Here is a 13,103-nt window from a genome sequence, read left to right on the forward strand (position 1 = left end):
TCCTCCTCCTCCTCTCAGAAACATCTCTCCATCTTACTTATCCTCCTCCTCCTCCTCTCAGAAACATTTCTCCATCTTACTTATCCTCCTCCTCCTCTCAGAAACATCTCTCCATCTTACTTATCCTCCTCCTCCTCCTCTCAGAAACATCTCTCCATCTTACTTATCCTCCTCCTCCTCCTCTCAGAAACATCACTCCATCTTACTAATCCTCCTCCTCCTCCTCTCAGAAACATCTCTCCATCTTACTTATCCCTCCTCCTCCTCTCAGAAACATCTCTCCATCTTACTTATCCTCCTCTGGAAACATCTCTCTCAGAAACATCTCTCCGTCTTATCCTCCTCCTCCTCTCAGAAACATCTCTCCATCTTACTTATCCTCCTCCTCTCAGAAACATCTCTCCATCTTACTTATCCTCCTCCTCCTCCTCTCAGAAACATCTCTCCATCTTACTTATCCTCCTCCTCCTCCTCCTCTCAGAAACATCTCTCCATCTTACTTATCCTCCTCCTCCTCTCAGAAACATCTCTCCATCTTACTTATCCTCCTCCTCCTCCTCTCAGAAACATCTCTCCATCTTACTTATCCTCCTCCTCCTCCTCTCAGAAACATCTCTCCATCTTAGTTATCCTCCTCCTCCTCTCAGAAACATCTCTCCATCTTAGTTATCCTCCTCCTCCTCCTCTCAGAAACATCTCTCCATCTTAGTTATCCTCCTCCTCCTCCTCCTCTCAGAAACATCTCTCCATCTTAGTTATCCTCCTCCTCCTCCTCCTCTCAGACATCCTTCCTGTTCCACGGGGTGTATTCTGGTTCCAGTCGTGGCGTTCCGTTCTCCCTGAGGAACCGATCCTCTGCCCTGGCCCGGGTCCAGTTTGACCTGTCAGAACACACTGACTTCACCATCCACCTCCCTCCACACTCTGCAGGTATGTATTTGATTGATTGATTGATAGACAAATTGACTGTGACTGAAATGCTCTGAGAAGATAGACTGTCATAAACTGTCAGCCTAGTTCAATTTAGATGTATGGATTACTAAACTGCAGGCCTAATATTGAGAGCCAGGTGTTGGTGTGTTACAGGTATCGAGCCAGGAGCCAGACGTGTTTGTGATGGACCTACAGGGGCAGCAGACTGCCCAGTGTTGCCTGGTGTTCTCCCCCTAAACAAGTAAGGGCTCCTCCTCCTCCTCTGTTTTCATTATCCCTCATCTATACTCATTTTCACCTATTAATCACCAACACATCAACCACCTTCCACAGTACTCCATCTACATCCATCTTTATTAATCACCAACACATCAACCACCTTCCACAGTAACATCTACATCTATCTGTGTTTATTAATCACCAACACATCAACCACCTTCCACAGTACATCCTTCCTACATCTATCTGTGTCTATTAATCACCAACACATCAACCACCTTCCACAGTACTCCACCTACATCTATCTGTGTCTATTAATCACCAACACATCAACCACCTTCCACAGTGTCAGAACACATCTGTGTTTATTAATCACCAACACATCAACCACCTTCCACAGTACTGCACCTACATGTATCTGTGTTTATTAATTGACACATCAACCACCTTCCACAGTACTCCACCTACATCTATCTGTGTCTATTAATCACCAACACATCAACCACCTTCCACAGTACTCCACCTACATCTATCTGTGTCTATTAATCACCAACACATCAGGCCCACCTTCCACAGTACTCCACCTACATCTATCTGTGTTTATTAATCACCAACACATCAACCACCTTCCACAGTACTCCACCTACATCTATCTGTGTTTATTAATCACCAACACATCAACCACCTTCCACAGTACTCCACCTACATCTATCTGTGTCTATTAATCACCAACACATCAACCACCTTCCACAGTACTCCACCTACATCTATCTGTGTCTATTAATCACCAACACATCAACCACCTTCCACAGTACTCCACCTACATCTATCTGTGTCTATTAATCACCAACACATCAACCACCTTCCACAGTACTCCACCTACATCTATCTGTGTTTATTAATCACCAACACATCAACCACCTTCCACAGTTCTCCACCACATCTATCTGTGTCTATTAATCACCAACACATCACCACCTTCCACAGTACCAAACTGATCTGTGTCTATTAATCACCAACACATCAACCACCTTCCACAGTACTCCACCTACATCTGTGTCCTATTAATCACCAACACATCAACCACCTTCCACAGTACTCCACCTACATCTGTGTTTATTAATCACCAACACATCAACCACCTTCCACAGTACTCCACCTACATCTATCTGTGTCTATTAATCACCAACACATCAACCACCTTCCACAGTACTCCACCACATCTATCTGTGTCTATTAATCACCAACACATCAACCACCTTCCACAGTACTCCCCTACATCTATCTGTGTCTATTAATCACCAACACATCAACCACCTTCCACAGTACTCCACCTACATCTATCTGTGTCTATTAATCACCACACATCAACCACCTTCCACAGTACTCCACCTACATCTATCTGTGTCTATTAATCACCAACACATCAACCACCTTCCACAGTACTCCATATACATCTATCTGTGTCTATTAATCACCAACACATCAACCACCTTCCACAGTACTCCACCTACATCTATCTGTGTCTATTAATCACCAACACATCAACCACCTTCCACAGTACTCCACCTACATCTGTGTTTATAATAGACATGTAGACATAAGTTCTCCCCACCATAATCGTGATCCTAACCTCACCATTACACCAAACTGAACTGACCCAAACCCCATCCCATCTCTATCAGTCGGTAGTTCCTATGTTTGTCCTGCAGGTACGTTGACTTCAACCTGCCTGTGACGGTCACGGTGTGGCATGCCTTTCTCCTCCTCTTCCTCCTCCTCCGCCCCTCCCAGCTCTGTCCCCAAGTCCTCCTCTTCCCGGGACCAACACATCGTCACCCCGCGCCCGCATCGCCATGGAGACGGCTCTGCAGGGTGCAGGCCACAGGTTAGAGGGTGGAGATACAGAGGGAAAGTGTCAGTTGCCTGCCTGAACCATTGGCCTGAACAGATGGACTGAGATATTCTGTCCCTGCAGTATACTTAATATATATATATATTTATATTGAGAGCCATATATATATATTACTATTATTATTTTATTTTTTTATAAACTTTTCTTGCTGCTTTTCCTTGACAGTAAACAAACAACAGACAAAAACAAGAAACAACTTAACATTTACATACATTTCCACAAACATCAATGAAATCACACTTTCTCAGACCTACATGTTCCCACTGTATCCACGTCCAACGTTGTTTCCAATACTTGTAAGACTCCATATGACCTCACAATGTGCTATGTTGTTTCTGTCCCTGCAGTATACTAGACAGTAATGACACTAGCATTCCATAAGGCTCTGAGATAAGAAAATAGGTTGAAGATAAGAGTGGTTTAGGCTGAGATCTGAGATAAGACAATAGGTTGAAGATAAGAGGGAGGAGATAAGACAATAGGTTGAAGATAAGAGTGGTTTAGGAGCTGAGATAAGACAATAGGTTGAAGATAAGAGGGGTTTAGGAGCTGAGATAAGACAATAGGTTGAAGATAAGAGGGGTTTAGGAGCTGAGATAAGACAATAGGTTGAAGATAAGAGTGGTTTAGGAGCTGAGATAAGACAATAGGTTGAAGATAAGAGGGGTTTAGGACCTGAGATAAGACAATAGGTTGAAGATAAGAGGGGTTTAGGAGCTGAGATAAGACAATAGGTTTGAAGCTGAGATAAGACAAAGGTTGAAGATAAGAGGGTTTAGGAGCTGAGATAAGACAATAGGTTGAAGATAAAGGGGTTTAGGAGCTGAGATAAGACAATAGGTTGAAGATAAGAGTGGTTTAATAAGAGTGGTTTAGGAGTTTGTGATAAGACAATAGGTTGAAGATTGGTTTAGGAGCTGTGATAAGACAATAGGTTGAAAATAAGGGTTTAGGAGCTGTGTAATTAGCACTTAAAGAAATTCTGTCCCTGTGTGTCCCTCAGCCCTGTGTGTCCCGCTGGAGATGTCCCCATCAAGTCTCCAGTTTGATCTGGAGCCCTTTGGCTCAGTTACTACTACCTCACAAACTCAGGTAGCTACTGTCACCTCACCACTCCACCAACTACTAAAGCAGGTAGATTCTGCATGGCAGATGTTTCTCATAGCTGGCAGAGAGAGAGAGCTTGATATTCCCAACTGAGAGGCAGTTTGTGTGTTGTTGGGCTAATCTACAACCAGCTGGAAGCTCTTCTCCTCTGTTGTCTCCAGACCGTAGAGCTGAGGAACGTGTCTGACAAGAGGGTGAGCTGGAGGATTGACTGCAGCGCTGCAGTAACACCAGGAGGGGGCAGTAGCACCAGCAGCAATGAGGGGCTGTTCACTGTCTGTCCTACCGCTGGGACACTGGAGCCACTGCAGTGTGTGTCGGTCACTGTCTCCCTCTCTCCTGAGAGAGTCACACCAGGTTAACCCCTCTCTCACCTCACCCTCAGAGCTCACTTTTGGTGGACAGTTAATATAATAATAACAACACTCCAAAGTTCATCGTTTTTTATTTATTTAACATGACAAGTCAGTTAAGAGCAAATTATTATTTACAATGTCGGCCAAACCCGGACAATTGTGCGCCGTCCTATGGGACTCCCAATCACGGCCGGTTGTGATACAGCCTGTAATCGAACCAGGGTCTGTCGTGACGCCTCTAGCACTGAGATGCAGTGCCTTAGACCTCTGCACCACTCCAGGTTTTCCGACCTCAAAAGTGGTGTTATGTTTAGAGTCCTGCTGCTACTGAATAATTTCATGGAGGTTCTGTTTTTTTTATGTGTTTTGTTCTGCATCTTCACTCTTTCTTCCAGTGACAGCGGGTCAGATCGAGGTGTCCCTCCCTCTGTTTCTGTCTGAGGAGGGGCAGGAGGAGACAGAGGGGGAGGAGGGTGGAGTCCCTCACCCCTACAGGGTGCTGTCTCTCAGTGCCACCCCTCACCCCCCCAGCATCACCTTCCTCCCCCCTCGAGTCCTCCTCACCCCTGTCCCTCTGGACACACCCTCCACCACCACCCTCTTCCTGCTCCCCACCGGGTACCCCAGGTCTGTACCACCCATCCACCTGCCTGTCATGATGGGCTTCCACCCACTAACTGACTGTTTACTGTAGTACAGTAATGATCTCTATGCTTTGATAGGTAGCCTGTGTATTTATAACCTGATCCAGCAGTGTTACAGCTCCAGATAAACAGTTCTGTATTTCCATACAGTAATAATACAGAATAGAGTCCCATTATAGAGTCCCATTATAGAGTCCCATTATAGAGTCCCATTATAGAGTCCCATTATAGAGTCCCATTATAGAGCCCCATTATAGAGTCCCATTATAGAGTCGTTATAGAGTAATTATAGAGTCATATATTAAAATCCCATATAGTGCAATACAGTCTCACCTCTGTGACCTTTGCCTTCTGACCCTAGTGGTTCCTGTCTGCGTGTGGAGGTGGAGGAGATGGTTCTGAAGGATGGCAGTCGGGTGAAACCCCTCTCAGTCAGCATGCCTCACAACGGCACTGTCCCTCCCCAGACCCACACAGAGCCCCAGACCCACACAGAGCCCCAGACCCACACAGAGCCCCAGACCCACACAGAGCCCCAGACCCACACAGAGCCCCAGACCCACACAGAGCCCCAGACCCACACAGAGCCCCAGACCCACACAGAGCCCCAGACCCACACAGAGCCCCAGACCCACACAGAGCCCCAGACCCACACAGAGCCCCAGACCCCCATCAGCTGCACAGTGACCTTCTGCTCCCCTCAGCCCCTGGACCTCAGCTCACACATCACATTCCTGGACCACCTCAACAACAGGTACGGATACTTAGGAAACCTCGTCCCAGTCAGCCACACATACTGTTCATTATCTCTCTCTCTTTTGCACTCTAGATCTTTCTCTGTTTCTTTCTCTCTCTCTTTCTCTTTCTCTCTCTCTGTCTGTCTCTCTCTCTCTCTCTCTCTCTCTCTGTCTCTCTGTCTCTCTTTCTTTCTCTCTCTCTCTCTCTCTCTCTCTCTCTCTCTCTCTCTGTCTCTCTGTCTCTCTGTCTCTCTCTCTGTCTCTCTCTCTCTGTCTCTCTGTCTCTCTCTCTCTGTGTCTTTCTCTTTCTCTCTCTCTCTCTGTCTCTCTCTCTGTCTCTCTGTCTCTCTCTCTGTCTCTCTGTCTCTCTCTCTCTGTGTCTCTCTCTCTCTCTGTTTCTTTCTTTCTCTCTCTCTGTCTCTGTTTCTCTCTCTCTCTCTCTCTCTCTCTGTCTCCCTCTCGCTGTGTCTCTCTCTCTGTGTCTCTCTCTCTCTCTCTGTTTTTTCTTTCTCTCTCTCTCTCTTTGTTCTCTCTCTCTCTCTCTCTCTCTTTCTCTCTCTCTCTCTTTCTCTCTCTGTTTCTTTCTCTCGCTCGCTCGCTCTCTCTCTCTCTCTGTTTCTTTCTCTCTCTCTCTCTAGGTAGATAATATGCAAAAGTGAAATAAACAATAAATATTAACAGTAAACATTACACAAACAGAAGTTTCAAAACAATAAAGACATTACAAATGTCATATTATATATACACTGCTCAAAAAAAAAGGGAACACTTAAACAACACAATGTAACTCCAAGTCAATCACACTTCTGTGAAATCAAACTTTCCACTTAGGAAGCAACACTGATTGACAATAAATTGCACATGCTGTTGTGCAAATGGAATAGACAACAGGTGGAAATTATAGGCAATTAGCAAGACACCCCCAATAAAGGAGTGGTTCTGCAGGTCGTGACCACAGACCACTTCTCAGTTCTTATGCTTCCTGGCTGATGTTTTGGTCACTTTTGAATGCTGGCTGTGCTTTCACTCTAGTGGTAGCATGAGACGGAGTCTACAACTGCTCAGGTAGTGCAGCTCATCCAGGATGGCACATCAATGCGAGCTGTGGCAAGAAGGTTTGCTGTGTCTGTCAGCGTAGTGTCCAGAGGATAGAGGCACTACCAGGAGACAGGCCAGTACATCAGGAGACGTTGTGGAGGCCGTAGGAGGGCAACAACCCAGCAGCAGGACCGCTACCTCCGCCTTTGTGCAAGGTAGAGCAGGAGGAGCACTGCCAGAGACCTGCAAACTGACCTCCAGCAGGCCACAAATGTGCATTTGTCTGCTCAAACGGTCAGAAACAGACTCCATGAGGGTGGTATAAGGGCCTGACGTCCACAGATGGGGGTTGTGCTTACAGCCCAACACCGTGCAGGACGTTTGGCATTTGCCAGAGAACACCAAGATTGGCAAATTCGCCACTGGCGCCCTGTGCTCTTCAGCAGGTTCCCACTGAGCACATGTGACAGACGTGACAGAGTCTGGAGACGCCGTGGAGAACGTTCTGCTGCCTGCAACATCCTCCAGCATGACCGGTTTGGCGGTGGGTCAGTCATGGTGTGAGGTGGCATTTCTTTGGGGGGCCGCACAGCCCTCCATGTGCTCGCCAGAGGTAGCCTGACTGCCATTAAGTACTGAGATGAGATCCTCAGACCCCTTGTGAGAACATATGCTGGTGCGGTTTGCCCTGGGTTCCTCCTAATGCAAGACAATGCTAGACCTCATGTGGCTGGAGTGTGTCAGCAGTTCCTGCAAGAGGAAGGCATTGATGCTATGGACTGGCCCGCCCGTTCCCCAGACCTGAATCCTATTGAGCACATCTGGGACATCATGTCTCGCTCCATCCACCAACGCCACGTTGCACCACAGACTGTCCAGGAGTTGGCGGATGCTTTAGTCCAGGTCTGGGAGGAGATCCCTCAGGAGACCATCCGCCACCTCATCAGGAGCATGCCCAGGCGTTGTAGGGAGGTCATACAGGCACGTGGAGGCCACACACACTACTGAGCCTCATTTTGACTTGTTTTAAGGACGTTACATCAAAGTTGGATCAGCCTGTAGTGTGGTTTTCCACTTTAATTTTGAGTGTGACTCCAAATCCAGACTTCCATGGGTTGATAAATTTGATTTCCATGGATAATATTTGTGTGATTTTGTTGTCAGCACATTCAACTATGTAAAGAAAAAAGTATTTAATAAGAATATTTCATTCATTCACATCGAGGATGTGTTATTTTAGTGTTATTTTTTTGAGCAGTGTATATACAGTGTTGCAACGATGTACAAATGGTTAAGGGTACACAAGGGAAAATAAATAAGCATAAATATGGGTTGTATTTACAATGGTGTTTGTTCTTCACTGGTTGCCCTTTTCTTGTGGTAACAGGTTCCAAATCTTGCTGCTGTAATGTCACACTGGTATTTCACCCAGTAGATATGGAAGTTTATCAAAATTGGATTTTTTTTCGAATTCTTTGTGGATCTGTGTAATCTGAGGGAAATATGTGTCTCTAATATGGTCATACATTTGGCAGGAGGTTAGAAAGTGCAGCTCAGTTTCCACCTCATTTTGTGGGCAGTGAGCACATAGCCTGTCTTCTCTTGAGAGCCATGTCTGCCTACGGCGGCCTTTCTCAATAGCAAGGCTATGCTCACTGAGTCTGTACATAGTCAAAGCTTTCCTTAAGTTTGGGTCAGTCAGAGTGGTCAGGTATTCTGCCACTGTGTACTCTCTGTTTAGGGCCAAACAGCATTCTAGTTTGCTCTGCTTTTTTTGTTAATTCTTTCCAAGTAATTATCTTTTTGTTTTCTCATGATTTGGTTGGGTATAATTGTCCTGCCGTTCTAGGGCTCTGTGGGGTGTGTTTGTGTTTGTGAACAGAGCCCCAGGACCAGCTTGCTTAGGAGACTCTTCTCCAGATTCATCTCTCTGTAGGTGCTGGATTTGTTATGGAAGGTTTGGGAATCGCTTCCTTTTAGGTGGTTGTAGAATTTAACGGCTTTTTTCTGGATTTTGATCATTAGTGGGTATCGGCCTAATTCTGCTCTGCAGGCATTATTTGGTGTTCTACGTTGTACACGGAGGATATTTTTGCAGAATTCTGCATGCAGTCTCAATTTGGTGTTTGTCCCATTTTGTGAAGTCTTGGTTGGTGAGTGGACCCCAGACCTCACAACCATAAAGGCCAATGGGCTCTATGACTGATTCAAGTATTTTTTAGCCAGAACCTAATTGGTATGTTGAATTGTATGTTCCTTTTGATGGCATAGAAGGCCCTTCTTGCCTTGTCTCTCCTCCTCTCTCTCTCCTGTCTTAGTCAGAGTTGTACATGATGTATTCATTTCTCTCCTCCTCTCTCTCTCCTGTCTTAGTCAGAGTTGTACATGATGTATTCATTTCTCTCCTCCTCTCTCTCTCCTGTCTTAGTCAGAGTTGTACATGATGTATTCATTTCTCTCCTCCTCTCTCTCCTCCTCTCTCTCTCCTGTCTTAGTCAGAGTTGTACATGATGTATTCATTTCTCTCCTCCTCTCTCTCTCCTGTCTTAGTCAGAGTTGTACATGATGTATTCATTTCTCTCCTCCTCTCTCTCTCCTGTCTTAGTCAGAGTTGTACATGATGTATTCATTTCTCTCCTCCTCTCTCTCTCCTGTCTTAGTCAGAGTTGTACATGATGTATTCATTTCTCTCCTCCTCTCTCTCTCCTGTCTTAGTCCAGAGTTGTACATGATGTATTCATTTTCTCCTCCTCTCTCTCTCCTGTCTTAGTCCAGAGTTGTACATGATGTATTCATTTCTCTCCTCCTCTTCTCTCCTGTCTTAGTCAGAGTTGTACATGATGTATTCATTTCTCTCCTCCTCTCTCTCTCTCCTGTCTTAGTCCAGAGTTGTACATGATGTATTCATTTCTCTCCTCCTCTCTCTCTCCTGTCTTAGTCAGAGTTGTACATGATGTATTCATTTCTCTCCTCCTCTCTCCTCCTGTCTCTCCTGTCTTAGTCAGAGTTGTACATGATGTATTCATTTCTCTCCTCCTCTCTCTCTCCTGTCTTAGTCAGAGTTGTACATGATGTATTCATTTCTCTCCTCCTCTCTCTCTCCTGTCTTAGTCAGAGTTGTACATGATGTATTCATTTCTTTCCTCTCTCTCTCTCTCTCTCTCCTGTCTTAGTCAGAGTTGTACATGATGTATTCATTTCTCTCCTCTCTCTCTCTCCTGTCTTAGTCAGAGTTGTACATGATGTATTCATTTTCTCTCCTCTCTCTCCCTCTCTCTCTCCTGTCTTAGTCAGAGTTGTACATGATGTATTCATTTCTCTCCTCCTCTCTCTCTCCTGTCTTAGTCAGAGTTGTACATGATGTATTCATTTCTCTCCTCCTCTCTCTCTCTCCTGTCTTAGTCAGAGTTGTACATGATGTATTCATTTCTCTCCTCCTCTCTCTCCTCTCTCTCTCTCCTGTCATAGTCAGAGTTGTACATGATGTATTCATTTCTCTCCTCCTCCTCTCTCTCTCCTGTCTTAGTCAGAGTTGTACATGATGTATTCATTTCTCTCCTCCTCTCTCTCTCCTGTCTTAGTCAGAGTTGTACATGATGTATTCATTTCTCTCCTCCTCTCTCTCTCCTGTCTTAGTCAGAGTTGTACATGATGTATTCATTTCTCTCCTCCTCTCTCTCTCTCTCTCTCCTGTCTTAGTCAGAGTTGTACATGATGTATTCATTTCTCTCCTCCTCTCTCTCTCCTGTCTTAGTCAGAGTTGTACATGATGTATTCATTTCTCTCCTCCTCTCTCTCTCCTGTCTTAGTCAGAGTTGTACATGATGTATTCATTTCTCTCCTCCTCTCTCTCTCCTGTCTTAGTCAGAGTTGTACATGATGTATTCATTTCTCTCCTCCTCTCTCTCTCCTGTCTTAGTCAGAGTTGTACATGATGTATTCATTTCTCTCCTCCCTCTCTCTCTCCTGTCTTAGTCAGAGTTGTACATGATGTATTCATTTCTCTCCTCCTCTCTCTCTCCTGTCTTAGTCAGAGTTGTACATGATGTATTCATTTCTCTCCTCCTCTCTCTCCTGTCTTAGTCAGAGTTGTACATGATGTATTCATTTCTCTCCTCCTCTCTCTCTCCTGTCTTAGTCAGAGTTGTACATGATGTATTCATTTTCTCCTCCTCTCTCTCCCTCTCTCTCTCCTGTCTTAGTCAGAGTTGTACATGATGTATTCATTTCTCTCCTCTCTCTCTCTCCTGTCTTAGTCAGAGTTGTACATGATGTATTCATTTCTCTCCTCCTCTCTCTCTCCTGTCTTAGTCAGAGTTGTACATGATGTATTCATTTCTCTCCTCCTCTCTCTCTCCTGTCTTAGTCAGAGTTGTACATGATGTATTCATTTCTCTCCTCCTCTCTCTCTCCTGTCTTAGTCAGAGTTGTACATGATGTATTCATTTCTCTCCTCCCTCTCTCCTCTCTCTCTCCTGTCTTAGTCAGAGTTGTACATGATGTATTCATTTCTCTCCTCCTCTCTCTCTCCTGTCTTAGTCAGAGTTGTACATGATGTATTCATTTCTCTCCTCCTCTCTCTCTCCTGTCTTAGTCAGAGTTGTACATGATGTATTCATTTCTCTCCTCCTCTCTCTCTCCTGTCTTAGTCAGAGTTGTACATGATGTATTCATTTCTCTCCTCCTCTCTCTCTCCTGTCTTAGTCAGAGTTGTACATGATGTATTCATTTCTCTCCTCCTCTCTCTCTCCTGTCTTAGTCAGAGTTGTACATGATGTATTCATTTCTCTCCTCCTCTCTCTCTCCTGTCTTAGTCAGAGTTGTACATGATGTATTCATTTCTCTCCTCTCTCTCTCTCCTGTCTTAGTCAGAGTTGTACATGATGTATTCATTTCTCTCCTCCTCTCTCTCTCCTGTCTTAGTCAGAGTTGTACATGATGTATTCATTTCTCTCCTCCTCTCTCTCTCCTGTCTTAGTCAGAGTTGTACATGATGTATTCATTTCTCTCCTCCTCTCTCTCTCCTGTCTTAGTCAGAGTTGTACATGATGTATTCATTTCTCTCCTCCTCTCTCTCTCCTGTCTTAGTCAGAGTTGTACATGATGTATTCATTTCTCTCCTCCTCTCTCTCTCCTGTCTTAGTCAGAGTTGTACATGATGTATTCATTTCTCTCCTCCTCTCTCTCTCCTGTCTTAGTCAGAGTTGTACATGATGTATTCATTTCTCTCCTCCTCTCTCTCTCCTGTCTTAGTCAGAGTTGTACATGATGTATTCATTTCTCTCCTCCTCTCTCTCCTCCTCTCTCTCTCCTGTCTTAGTCAGAGTTGTACATGATGTATTCATTTCTCTCCTCCTCTCTCTCTCCTGTCTTAGTCAGAGTTGTACATGATGTATTCATTTCTCTCCTCCTCTCTCTCCTGTCTTAGTCAGAGTTGTACATGATGTATTATTTTCTCCTCCTCTCTCTCCTCCTCTCTCTCCTGTCTTAGTCAGAGTTGTACATGATGTATTCATTTCTCTCCTCCTCTCTCTCTCCTGTCTTAGTCAGAGTTGTACATGATGTATTCATTTCTCTCCTCCTCTCTCTCTCCTGTCTTAGTCAGAGTTGTACATGATGTATTCATTTTTCTCCTCTCTCTCCTGTCCTCTCTCCTCTCTCCTCCTGTCTTAGTCCAGAGTTGTACATGATGTATTCATTTCTCTCCTCCTCTCTCTCTCCTGTCTTAGTCCAGAGTTGTACATGATGTATTCATTTCTCTCCTCCTCTCTCTCTCCTGTCTTAGTCAGAGTTGTACATGATGTATTCATTTCTCTCCTCCTCTCTCTCTCCTGTCTTAGTCCAGAGTTGTACATGATGTATTCATTTCTCTCCTCCTCTCTCTCTCCTGTCTTAGTCAGAGTTGTACATGATGTATTCATTTCTCTCCTCCTCTCTCCTCTCTCTCTCTCCTGTCTTAGTCAGAGTTGTACATGATGTATTCATTTCTCTCCTCCTCTCTCTCTCCTGTCTTAGTCAGAGTTGTACATGATGTATTCATTTCTCTCCTCCTCTCTCCTCCTCTCTCTCTCTCCTGTCTTAGTCAGAGTTGTACATGATGTATTCATTTCTCTCCTCCTCTCTCTCTCCTGTCTTAGTCAGAGTTGTACATGAT

The 13,103-nt window shown here is 44.9% G+C and overlaps 1 pseudogene; it reads left to right on the forward strand.

Moving 5' to 3' along the window:
• The window catches only part of LOC135533265 (cilia- and flagella-associated protein 47-like), a 60,742-nt pseudogene that overhangs the window by 21,828 nt on the left and 25,811 nt on the right, over nt 1–13,103 (forward strand).

Source organism: Oncorhynchus masou, unplaced genomic scaffold (assembly GCF_036934945.1).
Source record: "Oncorhynchus masou masou isolate Uvic2021 unplaced genomic scaffold, UVic_Omas_1.1 unplaced_scaffold_2300, whole genome shotgun sequence".
Taxonomy (NCBI): domain Eukaryota; kingdom Metazoa; phylum Chordata; class Actinopteri; order Salmoniformes; family Salmonidae; genus Oncorhynchus; species Oncorhynchus masou.